A 16,867-nucleotide genomic window follows, 5' to 3' on the forward strand; every position below is an offset into this window, starting at 1 on the left:
GCGGTTATTGTTTCTCTATTCGGTATAACATATAACATAAACAGTGATACTGCACATAGATGCCGATTAAGATCAAATCGTTACCATTCCGTAATCCTTTGTTAACGACAATATACAGAATAGACCCCTTGGCATACACAAACGAAATGCGCCGTAATTAGATTTCTCTTTTAATTAGGCACTCACCTTCGGGTCTAGTTTCAATATGTAGCCCTAAAGCTCTCTTTTAAGAAAGCTCGGTGTATATAAAATATATTTTCCTTTCAAGGGATTAGCTAGCGGCATTGAGTAATTAATCCTTCACGTTAGCGGTCGGTATTATTAGTATGGGTTAACTACTTAGTATCTACATAATACAAGGGAATTAAATCAATCGGAAGTAATTCTTGGCCAACAGAGCTAACTATGGGTCACAGCCTCACAGCAATGAAGCACTTTGTTTTGAATAGGTGATATACAGGGTGTTCACATACTCCGATCGCTTTCTACACAGTGGTTTGCACATAAAACAATTCTCATTGATATTTGGCATTTAGTAATGCAACAAGTGAGCCAACTTAACAAAAATGTACCATCATTTGTACACATGCCCTGTATTGACTAATAATAATAACATAACCAATTACAGATCGAAGTAGGAAATTATATTTCACTTTTATAAAAATCGGTCTTATAAGTGCCCATCAGTAATCGCCTTATGTGTGTTTATCTAAAATATTTTGTGAAATACCCTCGGAAATACCTACTTTTCAATTTTTCCTTGAAAATTTATTGCGAGCGTAAAGATAAAAATACCGTTCTAGAAAAATGTAATTCTTTTACAAATAATACAAATACATACATCAGCCTGTAATAGTCTCTTCCTATTTTCAAAATTAAAACCTGTCTCTCGTAGGGAAGTAATAGGTTTTTGATTAAATATGTGCATTAAAATGTCGCCATAATTCATTTCTAACGTCGCTTATATTTTAGGGTGTGTGAAAAATGTGTTACCAGTCTGATTCTCGTTTTACGCGAGATTGCCTTCCTTTATATCTTTCTTGGTCTAGAAAAGCATTCTCTATAATCCCCCTTAAGAAAAATGTTTGATACACGCCGTTATTTAGTTAATGCACATAACTTAACAATAATAGATACTTTGCCAGCTTTTCTCTCTACTGTGTGTTAAATACAAATTCCTAATGTAATTGCATACTGTTAATCGTGCATAATTTATTCCGCTTTTGGGGAAAAGCTATTTCGCTGCAGGTTTCTAATTTTCTGTTAATGTCTGCGATAGCAACAAGTTACGGCGCCTTAATAATTCATTGTTTTGTTGCAGGTGCATTGGGTTCAACAGCAACACGAAAAACGGCGGAGAAAGCGCGATTACGAAATTGCATCGATATCGCCCTTCGCACAATTTCTAAGCGCGGTGGCGCCGGGCACAAAGCATGGCCATCCTAGGTATAGAGCGGTCTCATCTAGAGCATTTCCTGATCCTCTTTTCAAGGAGCAGTGGTATTTGGTAAGTAGGTACAATTTTTTTCTCCAACAAACCACCAAATTGCGGCAGTATAGCAGCCGTTCAAATCCACGCACCTTACTTGAAATTTTAGAGGATTTACACATACGAGCTCTTACCATAATAGAGTTCTCGAAGTTGATTCCTAAAATGATTGGTTTTGAGTTCCGTGTTGCGGGAATTGCAAATCGCTTTAGATCACCTCTATCTCTTTGATAGCGTTTGGGAATTCATTTTATTGAACTCTTTGTTGTACACACAAAGAGCCTAAATCTGCGATATTTGTATTTATGCAGTGCCTATTGTAATATGAATTTAACGTCTATCGCATTGCACCTGCAAATTAATGAGAATTAGTGATTACTATAGGAATATATAATACAGTTCGCAAAAAAAAATAGGTACTCAAACGGTTTGGACTAATGGAAGCCTGATGTAATCGTCAACTATTTCCAGATACGAGTACGTAATTGCATTACTTTTGTTCAATTTTGGAAAATATGTACTAGAAAACGTGCTTTTCCGATGATACTTTATGAACACGTATCTACACGATTTAATTTCATAAGTGTTGTGATCGTTTTTATATACCGTGTGTTAGGGAGATCATAACATCGGCTATGTATTCTTTCGCCAAGGATCCACGAGACCTTTGGAATACAACACTGTATTCCGTATAACTTCCGTTGCACATCATCGTTTTTTCTGACGTAGGTAATTACTATGCAATAATGCCAAATCTAGCTTTGAGTGATTTAGGTCGGACACGGACGACTCGGCTCTGTGCAACTCGGCACCGGACTACACGGCACCGGAATACTCGGCTTTCAGACGACTCGGCTCTGCCATAACTCGGCTTCAGGACTACTCGGCTCCGGGACTACTCGGCTCTGGGATTACTCGGCTCCGGGATTACTCGGCTCCAGGACTACTTGGCTCTGGGACGACTCGGCTCTGCCATAACTCGGCTTTAGGACTATTAGTCCTTGGTGATAAAACAATTCGTAAAGTTGAAATTTGTATGTGCATAAAGAAACCATACGAACGGAGGGTTTTTTTCAGAGCCCAATGATTCTCGCGGGGCCGGGTAAAGCTAGAGTCGAGTTATCCCAGAGCCGAGTAATCCCAGAGCCGAGTTATCCCAGATTCGAGTTATCCTAGAGCCGAGTAATCCCAGGGCCGAGTTATCCCAGAGCCGAGTAGTCCCAGAGCCGAGTAATCCCGGAGCCGAGTTGCCTCAGAGCCGACTCGTCCCGAAGGCGAGTAGTCGCGCAGAGCCGAGTCTTCCTGTACCGGATTTAGGTTATGTCCCTTGTCAACAAGACAGTGTATTGTTTGTGTGAATAATCCATACCTTAAATGAAATAAAAATTGGAACCATAATATAGGTACATACAATACACTTTAATAATGTATAAACTATGCAAATGTAATTTTACAGGTTATGTGATGATATTCAAATTAATCGGAATCATCCGAACTGTTTTCGTGTTCAAAGTTTATAATTATAGTAGCAACGTTTTCAAGATCTAATTGGTTTTCTCTTTCGTACCAATCGTGTAGGTATTACAGTTTGCGCCACGTTTCGGATGTTATCGATTGTAGTGCTTCTTGCCACATCTTTATGCAATTTTCAATGCTCCATCCATGGCCTGTGCAACCTTTAGCAACAGTTCGGCTTTAAAATCATTTTCGGAGAATTGCACATTATGATCACCTAACCACACTTTAATGCCGTCTGTTTTCCACGAAGTGTCCGTTATCTTCGTGAGCAAATAGCAATGTGTTATGTAAGGTGCGTTATCTAACACAATTACTGACGGGATTTTTAAATTCTTCAGTAATTTTTCTTCAAACCAATGCACAGCGAAAGACAAGACTTAGAAAATAATCAAAATCAAATCAAACGAACAGAGTACACCAAAAGCGAGCCTGATAACGGGTCCACGCGAATTTAAAAAAATTGCAGAAATGCTTGGAAATGGCCTATTTTTTGAAAGGTGATAGTTTTTTTTTGCGCAAATGTTAAGTTTTTTCACAATTTCCAACAAAACATGTGTAGTAGTTCCTTAATTGTACAAGAGATGGCGCTGCGTATACATCATAAAATCAATAACTTTGCTTCATTAAATGTTCGTGTAGGAAGAAATTCAGGTAACGTTTAGAAGGGTCTAAATTCATTTCTGCTTATAACAATAACCTAGAGCAATGCTCAGTGCAATGACCTAATTAATGCAAAGTTGTACCAGTATTTTATTAAAAGAATAATTACAAGGTATTGAAATATAGGCAAATCGATCCTTTAGTAGTTGGGTTCCTTCGTCAGCATTTGCATACCGCCCAGACAAGACCACGAAGAGGTGTAACCCACCTTGTCCACGAAAAGATGGGAAAAGAACTGAAAATCGGTAAACAGGAATAAAATGGAAGGTGGATAAAATAAACATGGGTGAAATGAAAGAAAGGGAAGATGAACCTAAAACAAGAACACTGGTAACATACTAAAATTGTTGTACGTGTTACATTACCTAAATTCCAGTAACATAATGAGGGATAATATCGGATCCGGAAACAGAATGTGACCTGTAATAAAAGTGCATTTATAAAAACTGGCAGATTAGGCTAACACATCACCTTACCTGTAAAAAACACTTAAGGTGCACCGCTGGGGAGCTTCTTCGGAGTCTTCTTCTTCGACATAAGGTGGGTACAATGTTGCGGCAGCCTGCATGAATGCATACAAACGATCAGCGCTAGGCACTAACCGCTTGAACATGAATTCGGCAAGATACCCTACCATGTGCCCAGCCTTCCGTCCATATCGTGGTACTCCTCCGCGTACTTCCCCCCATAACCTCTCGGTGTTCTGGGTGTGGGAACCTTTTTCCGGATCGACAAACACGTAGCTATGGTTGACGGTGAGGTGTCGAAATCCTTCTTCACCCAAGCAGTCGTATGCCTTCCAGCAATCGGAGATGATGGTGGTGCCTGCAATACCAAATCATGAATAAATGAAGCGCCAAATCATTTGGTCATAACGCAATCCTCTTCCCGACCATGGCACAGATGAAAGAGAAGTAGGTATCTGTATCTATGATCAACTTAATATCGCTACATTTCTTACAATAAAATATGCCAAAATTAAAGTTACCAGGTCGGATGTTGTCCTTGATGATTTGTAGAATAGTAGCAGACGTACGATCAGGGGCTGAAACCAGGAAGCAACTTATGGAGCCACGTTCGATGCCACCAAAAACCCACTGACCTTCGATTCCTCGTCCACGATTGTACTTCCGCTTGCCTACCTTCGCTTCGTCGATCTCAACCGTGACTCCTTGTCCACCTAAAAGCACAGAACGACGAGTTAATAATCTATACATACCTCTCTGCAAAAATTGCTCCAATCGAGGACGGCAGCCCGAGAGATGACAAAGTGCTCCGTGAGAATGGCCTGTCTGGGCTGCGGGGAGATCAGCCAGTAAGCAACGAAGCGGCAAACTGTAGCAATATCCATCGCAGCTCGTTCGAAGAAGTGTCGGTCCTAGCTGAAATGGCATAAGAACATCGTTTACTAGTCTTCTTCTTTGGCACTTTGCACGTCCGGCGACATCTAAAACGGAGACGGTTTCCATCGCGTACAAAGGTACGGGGTTTCTTGCAGGTGGGGCAGTCAACAGGTCCTTGGAGGAGCACGCGATGGTCCTGTAAAAAAGAAATAATCCTTTCTGCCGTTCTGCGTTGTAGGTGAGACCTATAAAAGCAAAAGAAGATTAGCGCAGCCGCCACAAGACATGATTGCTGTCAAAAAAGCAGGAAAATACAAACAAAAGGCTAAAGATGTGGTCCCGAACCCGATGAGAGTCAAGAAGCAAATGGCGCTGAAAGCAGAAACTGGCGTGAAAGCTGCAGCAAAAAGCATGCGCAGCGCGCGGAAAATGCCACTGAAGATAGGATTTGCGCTTCCACCTATGGAGAGACAATGGAAGTAACCAAAATTTTATTTTATTTTTTTAAATAAAAGTTGTTAATTGCGCCAATTTCTGTTTTATCGTTCTCGAAGGTCATTCTATCATGCGTAAAAATTTCATGTCTGTCCGGCGTGGACCCGTTATCTAAACAATTACCAAATTTAAAAGAAACAACGTAGGGAAAATGCTACCAACCGTTACGGCTAAAATAAACCCCTATACCACATCTAAAAAAGCAGCATAGCACTTCGAATACGGCATCATTGGATTTGACCTCGGATTGGACCCATTTTCAATGGACATACCTATACTATACAGGGTCGTTCTTGACGAGCGTCAGTTAGAAAGATACACCTTTGAAAATGAAACTAAACTGATAAAGTGATAAGTTTTGGCACATGATGAATTGAACTAAAATATTTTCAAGATGGCGCCACTTCCACAAATACCGGTGGACGGACGGACAAAGTGGCCACAATAGCGCATTTTTTTTAATATTTTGGAAATGCGCTAAAAAGTATCTATTTGCTAATTTTTTGTGTTGAACAAATAAGGGAGGAGCCAAATATTTTGTAACAAAGCGGCTTTATGGTTCAGTGGTAGAGCGTTGGACTATAAATCCGGAGGTGGGGCGTTCGAACCTGGGTTGAGGTGAATTTTTCATCTGTGGCAGAAATGGGAATTACCATAGACCAGTTTCGAGCATTCTGTCGGCTACTCCGAATCAGGGTTTCCTGCAGTAATTAGGCGAAAGCCTGTTGATGGCCCAGAACAAGAGAGATAATAAATAAATAAATAAACTGGCAAACAATCTGGCAAAAATCGCATTTACTAAATTTCTTAATTCAAATAGAAAAGTTTTATTTTACATCAGATTTCGCCTGAAAGCGAGTAGTCCTGATTTATAACTATTCGCTTTAGCCTTCCATTCCCTTATAGGCAGGTTTTTAAGTATGATGTGTAAAAGGATCTCCGCTTTTATCACTTTATACCGAGAGATTATTTAAATTTTCTACGTTCCCGTTTAATTTCGGTAAAAGTACAAAAAGCGAGACCTAATCTTTTAATTGCGGACAAAGATAAAACTTAAAAGCTCCGGAAATGTTAATTTTCATTTAAAAATGATAAATTTTATCACATAAAATATAACATGCTGGTGTGCACTTTAAATTTACCACAGTTAAATAGGATAAAGTAGGGCAAATTTTTCTACCTTGTTTTATAATAAATATTAAGTGTACAGAGAATAATTTCCAGGTACGTTGGGCTAAGCCTAAGCTATTTTTGTGTCGTATTTCTAAAAAATTCTAGTACTAGTAGGTTTTTAACGTATTGTCCTCAGTATTACACATGTGTATGTAGATAGTAGGTTTTATGTGCGAAACACAATTCGATTTGCTTATATAGCAAACGCCGGCATTTCTCGAAAGTTCACGAACGCTTCCGAACACTCGAATATTCTAGAACAAGCACGTCATATTTCATGGAAAAAAATGCGTCACATCTGCCTTAGTTTTCTTTTGCTGGCGATTCATCTTTCATGGTGCCTCGATATCTATCGGGATTTCTAAAATATTCGCTACACTAAGAATTTTTACCACCCGTGCGTAAGTAAAGGGTTAGGTATTGCATTGGGGTAAAGAATGACCCCCATTTTTTTTAGGGAAATATACGTTTTGAAGCACCAGGAATCCGAACCAAACAAAATCTCGATAATGTCGGTCGATCGGTCTGTAGGTTTGTATTCTAATTTTATGATAAACGGCAGAACCGATTAAAACTGTCAATTTTTGACGTTTTTCCATAAATATTATTATAGGTAAACTGTCGCATCGAATTGAATCAAATTTGCTACATAATATGTTCTATTCCGTATGTGCGTGAGGTATCTGTGCTGACCACAGCAAATTTTTTTAACTACCTACTAGATCAAAATCCTTGTGGTCACGATTTTAGTGCATTTTACTACCACAATAAATCTTTTAGTAAACTTTTCTGAAAGTCACATAAATTTTTGCCTAAATGATACATAGTTTACTGTAATGGGGGTTTACAGTATAGTTGAATTCCGTAGTTCTAATTTACTAAGCGTGTACTGAAACCAAAAAAACATTTTTTTGGACAGTAAAAGTATATTTAAAAATAGAGGCTGATTAGCAAAAAAATAATGAACATGTGCGGTATTAGGGGTTTATTCAAAACGAGATGATTGTGGCGGACTCTGTGAGGTAATAAGCCCGACCAATCAGTTACTAGAACCATTCAGTTGAGATACGACTTGGCAATATTGCAGGAAAATGTCATTTGTAACTTGCGTCACCTGTCACAGGCACTTGTCACTTGTCGTTCACTTTCGCGTTAGATTCAGTTAAACATGCCTCTTAAAACGTCAAATCCGATAAACGTCAGACTCTCGCACAAGGTTGCCGGCTCACTTCTACGTGATTGGTTGTAGGTTTGTGACGTATTTAGACTGAAGCGTTTCAAATTAGGACTAAAAACACAGCTTTTCAATAATTTATTTTGGTTTATTTTCCTCGCAAATAAAAATTGAGGACACACGAATCTTTTTATTTTTAATGTACTTTGTAGATCAGAAATAAAAAATGAAGCCGGGATGCCCCCGTCACTTAAGGGTCATCGTTTGTTTTTGAGATATAACGTAAGCGACCATTTTTTTTTAATGGGAACTCTATTTTTTATGCTGAATTTGGAAAGAGCATGAAATTCTAAGACCAAATATACCTTCATTACAACATCGGATTACCTTTAATGTTATTTTAACATACGCGCTGGACCACCGCCTGTAATTTCGCACTTCACATAAACAATAGCTCCTTGCAGCAACCAAACAACTTTGAAACTGCACGTTTAATCAATTCGTCCTCGACTGAATACAATTGCCTTTATTTATTTCAACAACTAAACTCACAAATTTAGTTTAACGTACCTTTCTTCTTTTATTGGCACAGATAATTTACATAATCCGTTTAATCTCTTGCCGATGGAAAATATTCTTTTAGGTAAACTTTTGATAGGAAAATCTTCTTTTGCTTCCGATGGTGTTGAATTATAAGATTTGCCTAAAACTCGCGAGAAATTGACGTTTCAAAACGATGCGATACTAGAAAAAATATGAACTTCCGCTATAGTCAAATCGTAAAAAAAAATTTCTGCGGCAACTTAACGTGTGCATTTGTAACTAAATAGAACTAATTTATATAACTGAATATGATCCCCATTCCAGGCAGCACTTCGCCTAGGTATATAATAAAATCTTGGGGAAATGGAATTATGAAGTTCCGTTATATGGCAAAACTATCGTTAAGTGGCCAGAATTCGCATTGACTGTTTTCAGTGGGCCACCCTGATGTGCGTAAACAAATTCTTCGCAATATTGCAATTTTCCATTGTAACTATGCTCCTCCGACACTCCGTTTTCAAAATATTCACATTTCAATTTTTACGCCATTGAAATAAAATAATTTTAAGATGGCGTCGCTTCCGTAAATACCGGAAGTGGATGCAACATCTGTTTTTTTAACAGAAACGTACTATTCTGTTTTTTTTCTAAATGCGCTAGTTTATTCTGAATTGGACGCAATAAAGATGTAAGTACCTATCTGTCTTGCCAATTTTTCTCTAAAAATTTGAAGATGCAAGCGTCCATTCAAAAATTCATATTAAATGTTCAAGGTAAGTGAGTGCTGTTTTTTTATAATCGAATCCTGGAAGCATAAAGAAATTTTTGAGTGACCGCCGCGGCGAGAGTCTTTCGTGGACTGTTTGGAAGAAATAGTTTTATTTGGAATGTTCTTCGAATCAAACGCCAAGCAGTGTTATCTTAGTGGTCAAATTGAATTTTGATTTGTTTGTTATTTATGCCAATAACTCACAAACTACCGCATATAGGCATACAGAATGTAAAAAAGTGGCCCTGAAAATTCTATCAGGAATAGTAGTTGCACTTTGAAAAAAGTTTTTGATATTTTTTGATTGCTGACTGAAAAATCGCAGCAGTCCTGGAAAATTTTTCAAGACTCTCGGCGGTCACTAAAAAAATTCCCTACACTTTAAGGATTCGATTAAAAGAGCACACACTTTTTCCAAGCTTATCTCGAACGGTTTAAGAGATGTGAATTTTGGAATGGGCCCTCGCATGTATCTCCAAATTTTTTAGAGAAAAATTGACATGTCAAAAACTATATGACAGATAGGTACTTAAATCTTAACTGCGTTGAATTCAGAATAAAATAGCACATTTAGAAAAAAAATAGAAAATGGTATGTTAACAACAAGATGGCGCCACTTCCAGGTTTTACGGAAGCGGCGCCATCTTAAAATTATATTATTTCAATTGGCAATGGTCGATTATGACTGTAAACCAAATTTCAAGTTTCTATTCTAACGAACGTGCTATGCGAGTCTCCTTGTATAACTATCAAACACTATTTATTCGCTATTGTCTCTGTAGTATCTACAAAATAAGACTAATTAAACATGAAATTATTGCACTTGTTCATTGTCCTCGCCTTGTAGGTACTGAGCGGATACGTTCAGTCATCGGTAATTTTCGTAATCATTTAAATAGCTTGCAGCCACGAACTTATAAATTAAGATGGACTGCTAATGCTGAATTGACAAATGACACCTACATGGGGGCAGCCATGATGTCCACTCACTTGCGCGAAATTCAAATCAAATAATAAACAAGCATTAACCTCACGTTTTCTATAAAGTCCCTAGATTACTAAAGTAACGCGAATAGCAGCCATTTTGGCTCAGTTTGGGAACCGCGAAATTTGAAATTGAACAACAATTGGAAAGTATGTATCTTGTAGTCGCTCCTGGATAGGGCAAGTTTTGTGAGCGTATCGTAATATCGTTTAATAGCCTTTAACGTCCCAAGACAAATATAGTTGCATCGCTTTTTCAATCGTTTCACCACTCCACAGAAAGCCCTTGTGTGTACCCAATTCTATTATATTTTAATTGCTCTTCATTAAAAGTTTTCGAAAAATTGTCTTCATTCTGAGTAATTTCTTTTTCGGTTTCTGTTTTCTTGCAAAAGTGACTAGATGCGCTTCTCTAATGAATTAATGGTTACATCAGTACTCTCCTGAATGTACAGATAACTATTATAATACAACACAACAAATGTCAAATCTGACACTCGGTGTCAAACGGCCATTTTGACTCAATTAGCAGTTTGTTTTTGTCTAATACACTGGCTTAATGAATCGAGTAATCTAGGGACTTTAGTTTTCTAAATAAATTACTGTGACACATGTCATTTTCCAAGGCTGCAATAGTCTCAAAACTAGGAAAATTCCCCTAGAAAATAACTAAAACGTGCACATCATGGCAGCGCCCATGCTAGGGCCATTTCTACCTCTATGCAACTGTTTGATCAGCAGTCCGTCTTAATTTATAAATTAAGTTCGTGCTTGCAGCGAACCAACGCGGCATTATACATTGATTAAAAATTATGTAATCGATACGCTGTCGTGCATGAATGGATGAATATTTTTAAATAATGGATATGGAGAAGGCAAAGATCTCCCGCACTTGAAAATAGTGGCACAGATAAGATGTCTTTTTGCTCTTTTTGTTGTACGTCTCCGGTTTAAAAAATTATCTTTTATAGGCTTCAGATCGCATGCAATGTATATTTAATAAGGGGTATGCTACGAACGGTAATAAAAGGTCAACAACAAAAGCTTTACATTACGGTATCCGTATTTTAATCGTAAGTAAAGAAGTACAGTTATTAAGAAAATTGAGACGATGAATCTTTCAATTACTGGAATTAAAAGGCTTCATTGGAATTAAAATTTTGATACCCAATAAGACGTAAGTGTGTTTGGAGATTCAGATGGTCCAGAAAATGAGTTTTTACGAATGAAGGCGGAGACGATGTCGAAACGGCTTTTTATAGAAAAGCTTTTTCCTTAATTACTATTAAAGATGGATAGCGTCCAAGTTTAATCATAAAAATTCATAAAAAAAGATAAAATGCAAACACATGTAATATTTCCAAATGTACGACATTTTTGGTCTTTGTGTTATTAATTAACATTGAGAGATTTTGTTATTAAAAAACGATAAATAAGAATTGAGCGTAAAATATTGAGAATTACGTCCGCTGAAAGCATTTCAAAATCAAGGGTCGGTGCGAAGAAAGAGAACGCACCTGTACGCGAGACTAGACTGCGTGACGTCAGTAGCCAGACACATCTGCCGCCTCGTTTGCAGAATAAGTATAGGAATTCACGTAAATTGGGACAAATTTATTTATTGTGTGCACAATGCTGCAATGTTATCAAAAAGCTGATTCGCAAAATTTACCTTGCAGCAGTTTGCCAGTTTACGTGAATACGTATACTCTGCCAGGGCGGCGGCAAATGTATCTGGTTAGTGACGTCACGCGGTTTAGTCTCGCGCGCAGGTACGTTTTCTGCCTTCGCGCCGACCCTTGATTTTAAAGTGCTTACAGCGGACGTAAATATCAATATTTTGCTTTTGCACCCAATTTTTTTCTGATCGTTTTTTAATAACCAAATCTCTCGATTTCAGTTACAATAAAAAAATGTCGAATCCGCCTATTCAATAAAGTAACATCACCACTTGGAGCTTTTGCTTAAAATTCGAAAAATCGATACATTCTTAGCATTGTAGACAAAAACTAGCTATTGTTATTGTAAGAGTCATCAAAAGGATAATTACCTGAAGTGAGATCTTACCAAAAAAAAAGGTAGGAATCTAACTATCAAATGTACCTATACAGGGTGGTGACTTGCGTAACGCATCATGGGGATTTCATTGTAAAATTCATAACATGCCATTATTGGCTCCCCAAATTATTTTAGAGCAAAAATAGAAAACAATTTTTTACGCCAATCAACCGTATTAGTTTTTAATTTTTGCATAATAAAGACGGAAAATTGGAAAAATAAAAACCCCATCTTTTTCAATAATCTGTGATGCCATGGAATTTTCTAAAACAAAGATATCCAGTTATAGTCCAGGGAATAGAGGGTTTTAACTTGCAAAATGAGAAGTAGTTCCAATTTCTCTTGCATGTCACAGACAGTCATCTGGAGGTTAAGAATCTAAGTTTTCGACCTCCCACTCCTTGTGCTTCCCCCGTACCACCCCCAAAACCCCTGAAATTTGGTTGGTTTCTTAGTTTTTCAATCTTATCTTTTTAATGGTTCACTTTAGAAAAAAATACTGTTATCAGAAATTGTAGACCATAAAATTCTACACAACTTTGATATACACTACTTTTTTGTGAAATGTTTATTAAAAAAGATATTATGCTTGAGAGTTGGTTATATTTTTAAGAATTCTGACAATTGTATGTAAATGTTTTAACCAAATTTCATACTTTATCTCTATAATTAAGAGTTTTATGAGAAAATATCTTCAACTTATCGTGGTATAAATACCCTTACGCTGCACCCTTACAACAGGATGCATAATAATCAAACTTTCAACCCTTGCTAGTGAGGATATTTGAATCAGTGTGAGATTGTAGCGCTTTCCAATATACTTTTGAAATTAAAAAATTGTCTCCCTTCAGTTTAGTTTCCCCCCCCCCCCCCACTCCGCTCGGTAGGAATAGATATTTAAATGCTCTTGTGAACTTAGTCAGAGAGTGCAACGCTTATTACAACTTTAAATATCTTGTCCTACTTCGGTTGAGGGGGAGGGGGGGGGGCGGACGAAGGATGAAGCTGAACTGAAGTGAGATATTTTTTTGTTTCAAACGTATATTAGAAAGCCCTACAATTTCACAGTGATTCAAATATCAGCAATTCACCACTAGCAAGGGTTGAAAGTTCAACTATTATGCATCCCCTTTGGTAAGGATGCAGCGTAGGGGAATTTATACCACGATAAGTTCAAGATATTTTCTCATAAAACTCTTAATTATGGAGATAAAATATACAATTTGGTTAAAACATCTACATACAAATTTTAAAATTCTTAAAAATATAAGCAACTCTGATGCTCTATATCGTTTTTAATAAACATTTCACAAAAAAGTAGTGTACATCAAAGTTGTGTAGAATTTTATAGTCTACAATTTCTGATAACAATATTTTTTTGTAAAATGAACCTATAAAAAGATATGATTGAAAAACTAAAAAACCAACCAAATTTCTTTGGTTTTAAGGGTGGCACGGGGGAAGCACAAGGGGTGGGAGGTCGAAAACTTGGATTCTTAACCACCAGATATTCTTTCATGACATGCAAAAAAAATTGGAACTACTTCTCGTTTTGCAGGAAATGGTCCATTTTCAGTCTCTATTTCCTGGACTATTATCAATTAGCAGCACTTCGAAATGGATTTTATGTTCGTCTTGGTTACTGTCTTGCAGTTAATGGTGACTTATTCGAACATTTATTGTAAATTGTTATAATAGGAAACCGTTTTTAGTAATTTGGTCTTTCTTTATGTTGAATTCGCTGTTCAAATATAATACTTTTTGATAGAATTTGATTTGTTTTACAGTAGACATTCCATGGAATGACGGATATTGGCGTAGTTTTTGCTTTATAAAGTTCCATGGCATCGCAAATTATTGAAAAAGATGCGGGTTTTATTTTTCCAATTTTCCGTCTTTATTATGCAAAAAATTGAAAACTAATACGGTTGATTAAAGTAATAGCTATTTATTATACAAGGGGGGGAAGTGAATGTTTTTAGCGCGAGCATAAGGATGTGTGAGCGCTAAAATTTGCTTTTTCCCCGTGTATAATAAACTATTTTTTTCTATACCCCTCAAAATAATCATTACTATAAAAACAGTAATCTATTGTCGAAACCGCCGTTTAGATACGCAAAACACAAAGCACGTGCGTTTATAAGGAATGCTAGCTTACCCATCGCTCCCGAGGTTAATCGAGTTTCCGAGCAGGTTGCAGGTTCGTCCAGTGCGTTGCTTCTAGCTGTGGTATTCGTAAATCGTGCAGGTGCACATTAAAATAAAAAATTATTAAAGTCCTCGTGTGAGATCGAAGGGACTTGAGCGCATTTTTGTGTGGCAGATCAGTATTCTATTAGCCACTTTCGACTCAACCATCAATAACAGATCTTGTCGAAGGCTACTATAACATTCACTAACCGTTTCCCACTTTCCGCGTGCACCCGCAATTCGCTTTTAAAGTTAAAATCGTGTCGGGGGCTACCACATTCCCTTTGACGGTAGCCACTTCCGACGTCTCGTTCACTTCGTTCGCTTCTATTGGCGACACGAGAAAGAGAGACAGCGATTCGAGATTTACGAAACGTTAAACCGCGTGAGTTCGCAACAGAAGGTAAAAGGCGCCCGAAGTTGACTACTTCTCGAAGACGCGCGCGCGCGCCTCGCAAAAGGTCGTTAATTTCGCCCCTAGGACAAAAAACAAAATTCCGCCACGCAGGAGTTGTGCGCGTTTACAACATCTTTCCGACGACACCAATTTGAAAAGAATCGGACCAAAACTGTAATAGAAGATAGGAAAAAACTGAAAAACCTTCACGTTAGTATACTACGCTCGAGGATGACGCCCAGATGTCGCCAACCCCACATCATGTAGCCATGTCCCTAAGGTTGACAAATTTCACGGCCTTGTAGATACACGTACACCCGTTGCCTTTCTACAAGAGTTCTTCTACGCGCCCACATTTGCCGCCAGCCAGCCAGCTAGCTAGCCAGCCAGCCAGCCAAAGTGAGATTAAAGGCTACTTTTTACAAATAAATTTGCAAAAATGCGCTAAAAAGTTAGGTTATAAGTAACTAGGTACAATATGAATTTTTCAACAAATTGAGGAGCAGAATTATAAAAACAGAAGTCTAATTGCTGTATTATAACAACTGTAAGTTGCTGCTAAACAATCATAATAATTAGAGCATTCAATTTCCAGGTTACATAATTTGCTTTGCATGGAACTGTGGGCTGCCCTGTTTATCTCTTTATAATCAAGATATCAATAAAATGGTAATATTGTTGTAAAGGAATTATACAAAATGGAGATTAAGTTACTGGGAGTATTATTATTCATACAAAGTAATGTAAATGTAAACTAGAAATGTGTGAATGGGCACCTTTTTAATGCAAAATATATTGTACCTACATAATTGAAACATGGACCTTACTAATAAAAACTAACACACATGTAGTACAAATTGTTGTTTATAAAAACGTTCGTCAAAGTGTAAAAGGTAATCTACACCAGAGCTTTCAGAAAAGTTTGTAACGTTATTTCTTCCGATTTGTACCACTGTTTTATGGTGTTCTTACGCTGCTGTCAAGCTTCGTTTTACATAGTAATTACATTCTCATTTTTATAACAATTTCGCCCTACATGCTTCTCATGTCCAGTGTGAATATACAGTGCGATCAATATTGAGTTGCTGCACCGCTTCAAGAAATTATGACGTTAGTAATCATTTGCCGCAACAAGCGTGGTGCACCAATACTAAAACATAACCTTAAATTTCAAACCAAAGTAAACTTTTAACCGTTGAGTGACTCAACGCTTTTAAAGTTTAACCATATTTAATCTAAATGAACGATTTGAGCACCTTGTGAATGTCCAAATTATGTGAAACTACACAAATAGCAAATTACTACAAAAATTGAAATGATTTTATTTCTTTTACAACTCGTTAATATTGAAGTAATTGCGTAAATTACATGCACACTATAACAACTGTTCGAAGTGCTCGCCACCATTATTAAGACAGGGATTCACTCTTTTCTTCATGTTTTCCAAGACGGAATGTAACTACTGTTGCGTCATGTTTCAAACGGCAGCTTTCCTGTTCGTAATTTGGCAATAGTGTGTAAGCGATTCCGAATACGTTGCAATCTCGTAAATTTGCATTAAACCAATTGCATGCATATAATTTAGACGGCTTTGTAAATCTGAACGATGAGTTCTTGTAGCACGGTTACTTTAAACGATAGAAGTACAATTTTCTCCAGACAGTGGTGTGACACGTTCCGTATGAGATACCCGTTTGTCGTAGCGGCTTTTTCGGACTTTGATGAAGAGGTTTTTCGAAACTCCTGTATACACAAACGTATCGAGTACTCTCAAACTCAATTTTCGTCTAGATTACGGAAACAGGACTGCAAATGCATCTTATTCTCTTCTAAAGTAAAAGGCATGTCAGAGTAAACCTATTACCTTTTACACGCTACAACTAAAAAAAACGTTTGTTTATAATTTATTAGTAATTTACCCACCTTGTAAATATTCAAAAGAAACTGGTAGTCTTTAAAAACGCCGTTTGGAAAAAGATGAAGGTCATAAAAATTATAGGTTATGTTTTGTATTGGTGCACATATATCTGGTTGCGGCAAATGATTACTAATGTGATATTTTATAAGAGCGGCG

At 37.3% G+C, this 16,867-nt stretch overlaps 1 protein-coding gene and 1 long non-coding RNA gene across 2 annotated transcripts in view; both read right to left on the reverse strand.

Moving 5' to 3' along the window:
* The window catches only part of LOC116169720 (uncharacterized protein CG43867-like), a 125,910-nt gene that overhangs the window by 52,830 nt on the left and 56,213 nt on the right, over window positions 1–16,867 (reverse strand). The window lies entirely within an intron of this gene.
* On the reverse strand, window positions 3,740–4,299 carry LOC116169728. Its single transcript, XR_004145057.1, has 3 exons — window positions 4,144–4,299; window positions 4,033–4,087; window positions 3,740–3,980 (listed from the first exon to the last, which is right to left on the reverse strand). It is a non-coding gene; the product is annotated as an uncharacterized LOC116169728 (long non-coding RNA).

This window comes from Photinus pyralis, unplaced genomic scaffold, assembly GCF_008802855.1.
Source record: "Photinus pyralis isolate 1611_PpyrPB1 unplaced genomic scaffold, Ppyr1.3 Ppyr1.4_LG4, whole genome shotgun sequence".
Lineage (NCBI taxonomy): Eukaryota > Metazoa > Arthropoda > Insecta > Coleoptera > Lampyridae > Photinus > Photinus pyralis.